The sequence below is a fragment of the Crocuta crocuta genome, unplaced genomic scaffold (genome assembly GCF_008692635.1).
Source record: "Crocuta crocuta isolate KB4526 unplaced genomic scaffold, BGI_CrCroc_1.0 scaffold55, whole genome shotgun sequence".
Taxonomy (NCBI): Eukaryota; Metazoa; Chordata; class Mammalia; order Carnivora; family Hyaenidae; genus Crocuta; species Crocuta crocuta.
The window spans coordinates 3,473,610-3,486,500 of record NW_027530512.1 but is presented as its reverse complement, the minus strand read 5'-3'; positions in this window follow the sequence as shown (position 1 = coordinate 3,486,500).

The window sequence follows — 12,891 nt, the reverse complement described above, 5'->3', positions numbered from 1 at the left end:
ACCCACATCCCATCTGTCCTCCTTCAACCTCTCAACAGACCCGTACTAGAAGTTCTTATTTGTAAGCCAAATAAGCCACCACTCAAGATGAGAGAATTTGTTGAAGTCTTCTTTACAAGCAAATCTACTTTTGAGTGTTTTGAGTAAACAAACAAGCAAAAAGAATAATCAGTGGCAGATGTGTTTGTAGAAACTGCCCAAGTAGAAAGGCAAGGAGAGTATTAAGTCATCCTTCCCTTGAAAGCCATATTGGTCTCAAACCTTTAAAATTTTTTAAAACTGTTTTTATTTATTTTTGAGAACGAGACAGAGAATGAGCAAGGGAGGGGCAGAGAGAGAGGGGACACAGATCCGACGCAAGCTCCAGGCTCTGAGTTGTCAGTACAGAGCCCGACGTGGGGCTCAAACTCATGAACCGCAGATCATGACCTGAGCCGAAGTCAGATACTCAACTGACTGAGGGACCCAGATGTCCCAGAAACAATATTTTAAAATTTATTTAATTTTAATTAGTTTAAACTTATATTTAAATAGTCACATGTGGCTAGTGGCTACTATATTAGACAGTGCAGGTTAGTGAATTCAAGTGGGAGGTGTGCGTGTGTGTGTGTGTGTGTGTGTGTGTTGAAGAGGTAGTGACATACATGAATACATACAAATAACAAAGCAGACAATTAAAATAAGGTAATGTGATATGGAGAGTTTGGGAGGCTACTTTAGAATAGATGGTTGAGCTGGGAATCTCTGATAGGGTAACATTTTAGCTGAGAGCTGAATAAAAAGATTTCAAGCAAAGATGAGGGATAAGCATTCCCATGTAAAAGGAAGAGCTAGTGAAAAGCCCTGAAATGGCAACACCAAGGACAGAGAGAGACCACTGTGGCTAGAGGGTAAAGGGCAAGAGGAGGGTAATTGAGTTGAAGCTGGAGTGGTATAAATACACATGTATTAGTTTCCTAAAGCTGTTGTAACAAAATACCACAAACCTGATGGCTTAAAACAACATAAATTATATTCTCACACAGTTCTGGAGGCTAAGGGGTCCGAAATCAAGGTGTCAGCAGACCTCCTTCCTCCAAAGACTCTAAGCTCTAGGGGAGAATCTTTCTTTATCTCTTTCTAGCTTCTGGTGTCTGTCAGCAATTCCCAGTGTTCCTTGTCATGTAGAGTATCACACCAATCTGTGCCTCTGTCTTCACGTGGCCTTTTTCTTGGTATGTCTTCTGTCTCTCTACACCTTCTCTTCTTATAAGGACACCAGCCATTGGATTTGGGGCACATCCTAATCCAGTATGACCTCATTTTAACTTAATTTCATCTGCAAAACCCTATTTCCAAATAAGGTCACATTCTAAGTTTCCAGGTACACATGAATTTTGGGGAAGATATGCTGTAACCCACAACAGCACTGATTTTTAAGACTTTGAAAGCTAAATTAAGGAGTTTGGCTTTTATTCTAAATGTAATGAGATGCCACTTGGTGGATTTGGAGTAAGAGAGGTGACTATGTGATTTATGATTTTAAAAAAATCATTCTGGCTATAAGAAGATTAGATTTTAGAGAAGTAACAGTGGAAGAATAGACACTAGAAAAGAAACCTTTGCCCAGATGTAACATAACAGCTGCCTGGATAAGGTAGTGCTGGTGAAATGGAAGAAGTGGGAAGATTTGAGACATGTCTTGGAGGTAAAGGGGATAGAATTGATTGATTAGGTATGGAAATGAGGGGGGAAGAAGAATCAAGGAAACTTAGATTTGGGGTTTGAGTGAAGAGTGGATGGTGTTGCCATTTACATGCCAGGGCAGACTAGGAATGAGGCAGTTTCTCTTTGCTGATGTTGTTCGAGATACTGTTTAGACAGACATGCTGAGAGAGGAGCTGGGCAATTACCACACAAAACACAGTTCTGAGGAGGCCTCAAGTCTGGAGATGTAGGTTTGGAGATTCAGATGAAGAAACTAAGACACAGAGAAGCTAAGGAAGTTCTCCAGATCACATAGCTAGTAAGCAGCAGAGCTAGGATTGGAACCTGGGTATTCTGGCTCTAAAACCCATAATTTTTCACCACTGTGCTATACTACTTTATGATAGCACTTAAAAGGAATTGAGAATTTTGAAGAAGGAAGCAGAAAGCAGCAGGAACAGGGGAAAGAAAACATCTGTTCCAGTTGATAATTGTACCTGAATATAAACACAATCGTCTTTTAGTCACTCAAGGGTGTTTTGAGTAACTCTTCAATTTCAATGTGTACATATCTTCAGCCATTTTGAAGGAGATGATAATCTTATGGAAGTCCATGTTTTATGCAGAACATGTTGACTTGGACATTTCAGGTATTTATTTAGAATAAAATGTGTACGGGGGAGGGGCGCCTGGGTGGCTCAGTTAGTTAAGCGTCTGACTTTGGCTCAGGTCATGATCTCACGGGCTCCCCTGCATTGGGCTCTGTGCTGACAGCTCAGAGCCTGGAGCCTACTTCAGTGTCTCACTGTTTCTCTACCCCTCCCCCTCTCAAAATTAAAATAAACATTAAAAAAAATTAAAAAATATATATACTATGTGAAAATCAAAACCTAATCGGCATTACTTCCTGGAAAGGATAATTACTGTATCTTCCTTGTTGTGTCTGTGTATTCCTGAGTGACTTTCAATGTAACTGAAATATAAAGAATACATCCAATGAGGATTCTGCAATGTCCCAATCAAGTACAGTCATACAAAAAGCATTGCTTACTTACACCAACTATCAGAATTTAGTAATTAAACTGCAGCAGTAGTTGATGTACTTACAATATAGATCAACTTTTTAAATGACTTATACCATGACTAGTGACAAATACTAAAATATTTAAGGTTATCATCATTGTACGTACTACCAAGAGAGAAGATGGCACTGGTGGAGAATTCAAACTTCTGTAAAAGAGAAAAGTAGGAGATTTTAGAAGGATGTAGTACGGACTGTGGACTTTTATTTGGGGCTTTCCTAGCTCCTCTGCCTAAGCAGCCAGCATGTTGGACAGGACGCAACAATGTACAGTTGTTAAAAGCACACAAGTCTCTGTGCTCTGCCACATACTAGATATGAGACCCTAGGAAAGTTATTTAACTTCTCATGCCTCTATTCTTTACCTACTTCTCTGAATTATGGCGGGACTAGAGTGAGATAATACACAGAAAATGCTTATAGCACTACCTAGCACATAATTAATACTCGAAAAAATGTCAACTATTTTCAGTTGTCTCATCCTGTCTTTCTGGCCTGAACTTTAAATAATTGTCTGAGTGTGAGGTCACAAACATGTGTTCTGTATTTCTAAACGAGCTCATCTAGACTCTGTTCAGATGCTCCCCAGTGTGAGAGGGTTCACCCTAGTGCCTGCCTCTTCTCTCTTCCTTATTTCTGCTCTTGGGAGCTAAATGTTCCCTCCAGAAAAATTTTCAAAATCCCTATTGTCAACCAGGAAATTCCACTTTTAGAATTTACTAAATTTCCCTAAAAAAGAATTAAGAATTTATGCTCAGATTTAGCTGCAATTTGTTAATAATAGTGAAGAAATGAATTCAGAAAAACACAGTGAATGGCAACAGAGGGTTGTATGGGTAAATTGTGGAGTACTTCACACACACAATANTTGTCAAAGATCAGTTGGCTGTATACTTTTGGGTCCACTTCTGAGTTCTCAATTCTGTTCCATTGGTCTATGACACACAATAGAATTTTAAGCAACTCTAAAAAGAATGTTGTACAAAAACAGTGAATGACAGGGACACCTGGGTGGCTCAGTCAGTTGAGTGTCTGGCTTCGGCTCAGGTCATGATCTCATGGTTTGTGGGTTCGAGACCCGCATAGGGCTCTGTGCAGACAGCTCAGGACCTGGAGCCTGTCTTCGGATTCTGTGTGTGTCTCTCTCTCTGACCCTCCCTTGCTCACGCTGTCTCTCTCTCAAAAATAAATAAAACATTTAAAAAAATTTTTAAAGTAGTGAATGACAGGAATGGAATTCATAACATATGTGCTTTTTAATTTTTAAAAAGCAGGCTATAATGCAGCAAGTATTATCTGGTACTATAATTTTTTTTTAATATGTTTTTATTTATTTCTAGGAGAGAGAAAGACAGCATGAGCAGGGGAAGGTCAGAGAGAGAGGGAGCTACAGACTCTGAAATAGGCTCCAGGCTCTGAGCTGGCAGTCAGCACAGAGCCCGACACGGGGCTCAAACCCACGAACCACGAGATCATGACCTAAGCGAAAGTCGGACGCTTTACCGACTAAGCCACCCAGGCGCCCCTAATTTTTAATATATAAATAAACATAAGCATAGACAATGTCTGGAAAGTTTTGCAGTCACCAAAATGTAGTGCCTCACATATTCACTCCTCCCACCAGCATTGGAAAAATCTACTAGCAAGTCTAGATAACCAGCAATTCTCATGTAAACTTGGCCTAACCCTTCTCTTGCTAAACAGAGGCTGCAAGAAGAGAGGACATGCATTGGCTTATAACTGGAAGGTGGTAGTAGCAGTCTGCACCTGTCTAATTCTCCCCCATTAAAAAAAAAATGTTCATTTTTGAGAGAGAGCCAGAGAGCCAGAGTATGAACACAGGAGGGCAGAGAGAGAGGGAGACACAGAATCCAAAGCAGACTCAAGGCTGTCTGTGCAGAGCCCAACATGTGGCTCGAATCCACAAACCATGAGATCATGACTTGAGCTGAAGTCAGACACTTAACTGACTGAGCTACCCAAGTGCCCCTAATTCTCCCCTTTATATCTTTCAGTTTTAAAGGTTTTTACTTGGGGGTCTCTCTTGTGACAGTGTCCACAAGTAGCTTATGGAGTGGTGGATGACAGCAGAAGCAAAGCATTGTTCTATTTCCTGGGTAAGACTTTGCTCATGTCACTGCTGTGGCTCTGGGCCCATTGTCCTAGCCCTGACCTAGACCATTCAAATTATTATGATCACTTAGGGATTTAAAATTATTTAAATAATGAATGATCAAAATTAATTTCCCAGTCTTTTATCATTATTGGCAGTATTTTTGCAAACAAATTATGGGTCCACTTTATTATGATATTCTTAATTATGAAATACATGACTTTCCCATCTTTTTTTCGACCATATTAATTGAGAGTGCTTGTTTTAACTTCAGAAATGGAAGGGACTGCTATGTGTTCAGGTAATCAATATTTAAGGTCATTAAATCTTCTTACAATACATTCAGATGCTCATTCCACAGTCTCTGGTAGGAGATTTGTGATTAACCATAAAAGTTAGTAGTAAAAGTGTCAGCTTCACATATTTTAATGAAGATGCTATAATATTTGTTCCTATTTTTGGGATCACTTTTCTGTCCCTGGCATTTGGAAGCAAAGAAGAGCCCTTTCAATGGACATTGCATTTTCTCCAAGCTTCAATGTTTCCATCACTTGAAACTGTAGGCATAAATTACCCAGTAATTTCTATATTACTAGGGCGCCTGGGTGGCTCCGTTAGTTAAGTGTCCAACTTGGTTTTGGCTCAGGTCATGATCTCACGGTTCATGACTTCAAGCCCAATATCAGGCTCTGTGCTGACAAGAGTGAAGCCTGCTTGAGATTCTCTCTCTCCCTGCCCCACCCCATTTGTGCTCTCTCTGCCTCTCAAAATACATAAATAAACTTTATTTAAAAATGTATGCATTACTAAGATCAAATTTATAAAAACTAAGATCAAACCATATGAAACTGCCAATTTTGACCTATGATAAAAAGACAGTTTCATATTGTTCACCCTCAAATGGTAATAAAGGTATATAAATGATTTTTTAAATAAAACCTAAAACTATTTTTAAACAATTGTTTTTACTCAGATTTATGTGTTACAACAACAGGTTTTTATGTTGCTTGTTTGTTTTTAATCTGCGATATACAAAGTTTTATAATCACACTGGTTCAGTTTATGTTCTAAAGGAACTGGGAACACAGAAACATTAAGTATAAATTATGTAACTTGCTCTAGAAAGTAAACAGGTTAAATGGGCAACTAGGAAAAGAGGCCCAGAGCTGAAATAATCTTTTTATCCATTCAACAAATACATACTAAGTGTCAGGCACTATGCCAAGTGCTGAGAATATACCAGTGAAGAATATCTTACTGGAAATTGTGGTCCCACTTTTTACTTAATTGTATGTAAATATTCTCATGAATATGTTTCTGGTTAAGATTTCATAGGACATTTAACTCCAATTTATATGATTTTCCTCACACAAATATTATTATTTTCTGTTTTATGTAAAATTACAACACCAAAAATATTATTTTTTGCAATTCATTCTTACTAATATACCACTGTCACCTCTGTTATATTTTTAAATGCAGTGAAATACATGTAACATAAAATTTGCTATTTTAGTGATTCTGATAATATGCTTTTTGTCATCATATGTGTTAGGAAAGTGTTAAGTGTATGTGACCTTATTACTGTAGGTCTATGTGCATTGGACACTGTAAATCTGTCTAATGAAGTAGCAAAAGTTCAAAAAGTAGGAAACCAAATCAAGAAGACCAGTGTACTCTTTGGGAAACTTGAGAATCAGAACATGGTACCAACTTAACAGCAAGGAGTTGTTACTATTTCCCAAACATATTTGATCTCATTATAATGTGATGATGAAAAATCACCACAAACTCATAAAATATAACAGGCATCTGGATTAAAGTAGACAGTAAAATATGGTCTCAAAGAAAATGTAACTGCTGTTAGACTGAAGCAAAATTTTATCCATGTCACAAATATGCATAATATAGGCTAAAGATCACAGAAGAGTCAACATGCATTAATGTTTACATTACATTGGTAAAACAGTCAATTTTGACTCTGTTTTAACTAATAAACTGGGTACCTAGTCAGTTACCCTTCAGGTGACATATGCAACTTCCTTTGTTCTTAAGATTACCCTCCATTTCTTATAGACAGATTTTGCACAATAAGAACAACAGAATGTACTCAGTATTTTCCTTACATATATTTTTGAAATGCATTTTTGAAGAAATATATGCTAACACCAGCTTTTAGGGCTTTGTTTTGTTTTTGCTGAACCTATTAATATCTTAGGACAGTTTGGGAACATTGATCTATATGCCATGCAAAGCTATACAGATTAATAAAAAGGATTTTGGCCATATGTGGCACCTTACCTTATTTTTTTTTTAATTATATGAACACTGAGAATATCTTGCAATCTATGTGGCCCTGAGTGATCTCCTCTACTTCTTATAGATTGGGGCATTGAATAGAAAGCTCAAATGACCAGTTAATTAATTCAGGGTTTTCCTTCTTTAGATTATCAACTCTAAGAGACAAGGATAAACTATTTATTTATATCCCTATTTATTTATATCTGTAAAGCACCTGGAACAGTACATAGCATTTAATGAATGTCTGTGAAAAAAAGGCAGGATGGCCCAGTCAAACACACTTGGATTTAAATTTTAACTCTACCTCTTACCAGCTGAACAACCATGGGGAAATTTGTTAATTTCAGAATTGTTAATCCTATATTAACTGATGATGATAACTTGTTCCACAACTGCTTTGAAAATAAAGTGAGGTATCCAGTACAAAGCATGAGCACATGATAACGATTCAATGAATGTTAGATCCTTCCCCTTACTTCATATGTTCTTCATACTGGGGTCAATCCTGGAACAAATGATAAAGTGAAGTCCCTTTCCCCTTTCCCTTTTAGTACCTAAAGAAATTGCCGCTAGTGGTGGGTTGCTTTAAGCTGAGGCACTTTTTCTGGAGGTTCAGGTTCCCTCTTTTGTCAGTATAGATCCTTTTTTTTAAAAGTTGGTGACCTTTGAGGTTTCTTTCAGCTCAGGAATTCTTTCAGCTCATCTTTCTCTTCCTCTCCTCTCTACCAAATTTCAACTTAACCTGATAAACTAGGCATCAGGGAAAACCTACTTCATATCGCCCAAGGCTTCCAGAGGCAATTTTCTGGGCACAAGCAATTAGCTGCCCTAGGCAAAATTGCACCGTAGACAAAGCTTTCCTCCTTCCTCTCCTGCAGCACCCACCCCCATACCTGCAGGGTTCCTCAACTGCCTTCAGCCTGCCACAGCAGAGCGCTCACACCCACCTACAATGCTGACTTCTACCCAAGCCTCAAACTCTAGATTTCCTCCCCCCTCCCTATATAATCTTCTATTCTGTTTTGGGGGGCTATCTCAGCTAGGTTGTACGAGGTGACCTAATCTAAAATTTTCTGACTGACACCTGCATTTTAAAGACTGTGTGAGCATAAATAGTGAAATATTTATGGGAAATATCTCTGAACCTTTGAACTATTAAAATATCCTTTGCTAACTCTGGGCTACCAGATCTTGCTCTACCAGTTTTATCTTTTCAAAAGAATAGAGGTCGTTTCTTATACCTTTGCTTCTGAAATATTATCAATCCCTGTGATAAATTCATCAATGCCAGTAGAGTTCTTAGATAATGTGTGTGTGTTGGTGATATTCTTTTCATATTTTCTCTTTCGCTCTGTAATGCTTCACTATCTGTCTTCCATCTATATAAATCTGGGTCTCAAACCGGTGGCCTAGGATTTCTCTAGGGCCCTGGATAAGTTCTGCTTTTGGTTATTTCATTGGACCTATAATAGATACTGAAGACATATCACTAAAGACAGCAACGTAAGCAGCTTAGCACTTCTCTAGCCTATGTCACATATTTGTGTTAACTGCCCCAAGGGGCTTGAGTTTGTGAGCCCCTACTCATCCCTTAAGACCTCCCATCCAAAAGTCATCTTTTCTATGAAGCTTTGAGAATCAATCTTTTGCATACTTACAGAAAGTCAGTTGCCAGTTGCTCTGACGAGCACCCAGTCTTACACACAAGGCCTTGGAATAGAATGGTTGACTGCAAATGCAAAGTAGTGGAGTAGGTCTCAGGGCAGAAACTCCAGAGTGGATCTCCAGGAAGCAAGAGCTGTTTTGAGGCTGACTGGGCTTTTTTGGTGTGCCCTTAAATTGCCCAGTTTGGGATGGTAACTCCTTTACATCTAGGAATGTCTAGCACAGCCTTGTACCTTCTAGTGGCTCTTAAGGCAGTACTTTCCCTTATATCTTATATACACCATGTCAATATTTACACAAATNCTCACATGTAAACTGAGCTGTTTGGATCATTTGGACTACAGCCAGGACACACTCGTTTGTTTTCTTTTCCCTCCTCTTGAGCAAAAAAAGCAAAAGCAACACATCTTGCCCTCAGTTCCCTCCATTACCATGACTGCCACAAGAGGATGACTATAATGACAGTAATCATCATTAGTAAAAAGGCAGAAGTCTAGTGTTTGGATCTTTGCTGTGAGCCTACCATATAGGAAACATTCTTCTGGTATTTTGGTAACTGAGCCTCCCTGGACTGAAGGTTGAAAGGAGAATATTATTCTAAATCTTATTTTTTTGCAAACAGCATAATGGCAAAATTCCAGCATAATAATAGTGGACATTTACATAATGCCCTTTTTCATAGGCATTCATAGTGTTTTGCAAAATTTCTTATGCATCTTCTTCAATATTAGATAAGAAGAAAGGAGGAGATGATTGATTCTAGATGGGGAAAGTGAGATAGGCAAAGGCTGAATGAAAGAAAGAAAAAGCGACAGAGAAGGAGAGGGGGAGGAGAGAAGGAAGGAAGAGAGAGAAAAGAAAGGGACATTATAAAGTACATTCCTAACTCTGGACCTAATGTTTGCTCTTTCCATTATCCTTCTGATAGCAAAGTGTTTTTCCTTTCCTTGAGTCTGCTATTCAATAGCATCAAGTGAATACTGAAATGCAAAAGAAGATTAAAATGGCCTTTAGAATTGGATTCAGTCAAAATACATGTTTAGGAAGGCAGGTTTATTAAAAATAGGTTCCTAATAAACTTATTTTTAAAAGTTAAGAAACCAATATCAAGTCAAAATTAGGGGAAAATATTAAATAAGCACAAAATGAGCTGTATCTTTTTATTTCCTAATGATAGAAGATATAGGAAATTGTTAGCTAAAAAAAAAAAAAGACTAGAATATCCTTAAATAACCTAGAGGCAAGCAGTAATAAATTATAATTCATCTGATAAATTTCTCAAAACAAAAATACATCCAGCTTGGACTCACTAGGGATCTTTCAGAGTACTAGATTTAGAAGAGGGGAAAAAAAAGTACTTTGAAAAAGAAAAGTGGGAAAAGGGGGGAGTAATATATAGAGTGATTAAAGTCTGAGTCTGATGTTTAAAAAGGCAGTAAAAAGAACTAGTGATGTAATAATAGCCCCAGGGATTTAAAAAAGAATTTCCTCAAATATATCTGAGGGATAAGAAACACTGGAGAGAAAATAGGCCCATTAATAAATGACAAATGAGATGAAATGAGATTTTGAAACAGTTGAGCTACTGAACTGCTTTTTTTTTTTTTTAATAGATCTTTTAACAAGAAAACAAAAAAGGAGCTAAGGACAGAGAAGGAACAAAACTTGTCAGCAGAATTCTGATAAATAACAAGCAAAGGAATTCAGTCCTTGCAAAAGCTAAGGATTTTCCAAATCAGCAGACTTGGGGGATATGCCTTCTACTGGGGATAAGAAGGAACTGAGTAATTTATATTCTGAACCACATTTTCCCTTGTATCTTCATCTGGCTGAGATGATCAAACCATATCATCAACCCCAGAAACTGTTTTAACATCAAATCACCTGCACTGCATCTTTACCCCTAACATCCCTCAGATAATCTCACGTGCTTTAACAAACATTATCTCCTAGTGCCAAGCACTGTACCAGATACTATGAATACAAAGAATGAAACATTAGCACCTTTTCTAAATCCTCTTTTCTTTTTCTCTTATATCTTTTCTAATCCTTTACCTTGGGCCCCTCAGTTTCCGTTCAGGACCCCACCAGCCTTTTCAACAAGCACAGGTACACGCACACACATTTACCTTAAAACATACAAGTTAATATATTTTTCCTTCACATGACATTTACTTATCTTCCTTCCTAAATTAAAGACCTAGAAACTAAATTCCCATGACCTTAAACACAAGCCAATCAGATCCCTGAAGCTTTCAGAAGTTCAGTCAACATTCTTCGAAGAAAACATGAACAACTTTAACTGAAAAAATAATTAATGTACATGGTTAACATTTCAAACTGTCAAAAGGATGGATATGCAATTAAAAGTATTCCTCTCTTCTTAAATCACCAGTCTCCTTCCCTAGAATCACTATTGAATTATTTATGTAGTGTCTCATATACTTTCCATTCACAAACATAGGGATATGAATCTTTTTTATTTTTAAGAAAACGTAAACAAGAGCTGATTTTAAATCCTGTTCTTCATTTTGCCTTTTTTTTTTAAGTTGACACTATATTTTGGGCAGCTTTCCATATCAGCACATGGAGATCTTTAGAATCATGGCATAAAAAAATAGCCACATAATATAGTATTTTATTGCACAGATTGCTATAATTACTTAACAAGTCTCCTATATTGCACATATTGATTGCTTCCTCTCTTTTGCTATTACAATGAGCTATGCTATTTATGAATCTGAAAAAAGGAGATAATAATATACTTTTGTGCAGAGTTAATGCAAAAAATTAAATGAGATTTATGTGAAATCATCTAGAATGCCTAGCACATGTTAGATATTTTTGATACATGTTAGCTAAATAAATGAATTGAATGAGGGCCCAAATAAACCAACAGTGCTTCCAATTTTGTTTTGTATCTGTCTCCACCCACTAGAACGAGAGCCTTATGAATGTAGGGATCAGTCTTGTCTGTCTTCATTCACTGCTGAATCCCTAGCACCTAGAACAGTACCAGCATACATTAAATGTTGAAATACATAATTGGTTAACTAATAGAATATATATCATCAGCCATCATTTTAAGTTTATTCTGACCCCCCGTTTTAATTTCAAGGTAAAAGGACCTATTTAAGATGAAAGAGCAGGCCTCTTTCAAGTGACATTATTTGTAATTTGATTCTGAGAAAAGTCAAAGAGCAAGACTCCTCCCAGATGGGTGTGGGACCTGGACAACTCAATCAGTCCTGCCTGCTCAAGCTAATCTCACTTGAAAGGAGACTGCATGGTCAGCAAGTTTCATAAGCCTCTTGGTATATCATTAAAGGCAGAAATTTTGGAATTGATTTTAATTACATTCAGAAAGTAGGAATAGGTGTAATACCTACATGGTCCTCCCTCCAGGTATGAGAGCAGGGGTGGCTACCCTAGCTACACTAAGGATGAGCCTGTTAAAGACAGCTGTTATTTGTGAATTCATCACTATTTTCAAATAAAGATCACAGTACAGTCAAGAAATTCTTTATAATAACATCACACTAATTAGTATTGCTTTCTTAGTTTGGAGAGAAAGAATTAGAGACATGTCTCTTAACCCTGGGTGCACCATGAGAATATGTTCCATATGGGAATGTCATCTTTTCTATGCATTGCAGGAAGAAAAAAAGTTGGCCAACACTGGTCTAAACTAGGGTTTTCAGGTCAGGTTTCTAGAGCCATGTGGTTGCATATCTGGGACAACCAAGGTCTTAAACTTGAGGGTGATCGTATAACTGAAATGAATTGTGTTGGGCCTCACTTGGCTCATTCTCAACTTGTTCTCATATTAGGAGACACACAGTTGGGAAATCACAAAGTAATTATTAGCACAATACTCTCTTCACTCTTCACTTCTTGAGTGGAGAAATATGCACCCCAGCATAGAGAGTGCATTCTGAATGCAGAGCAAGAATCTTTTAAGTCCTTTGCCTGTTGCTGTTTCTCTCAGCCTCACACAGACGGACACAGCTGCTCCTGAAAAAATTCACTCTTAATTACCACCTTC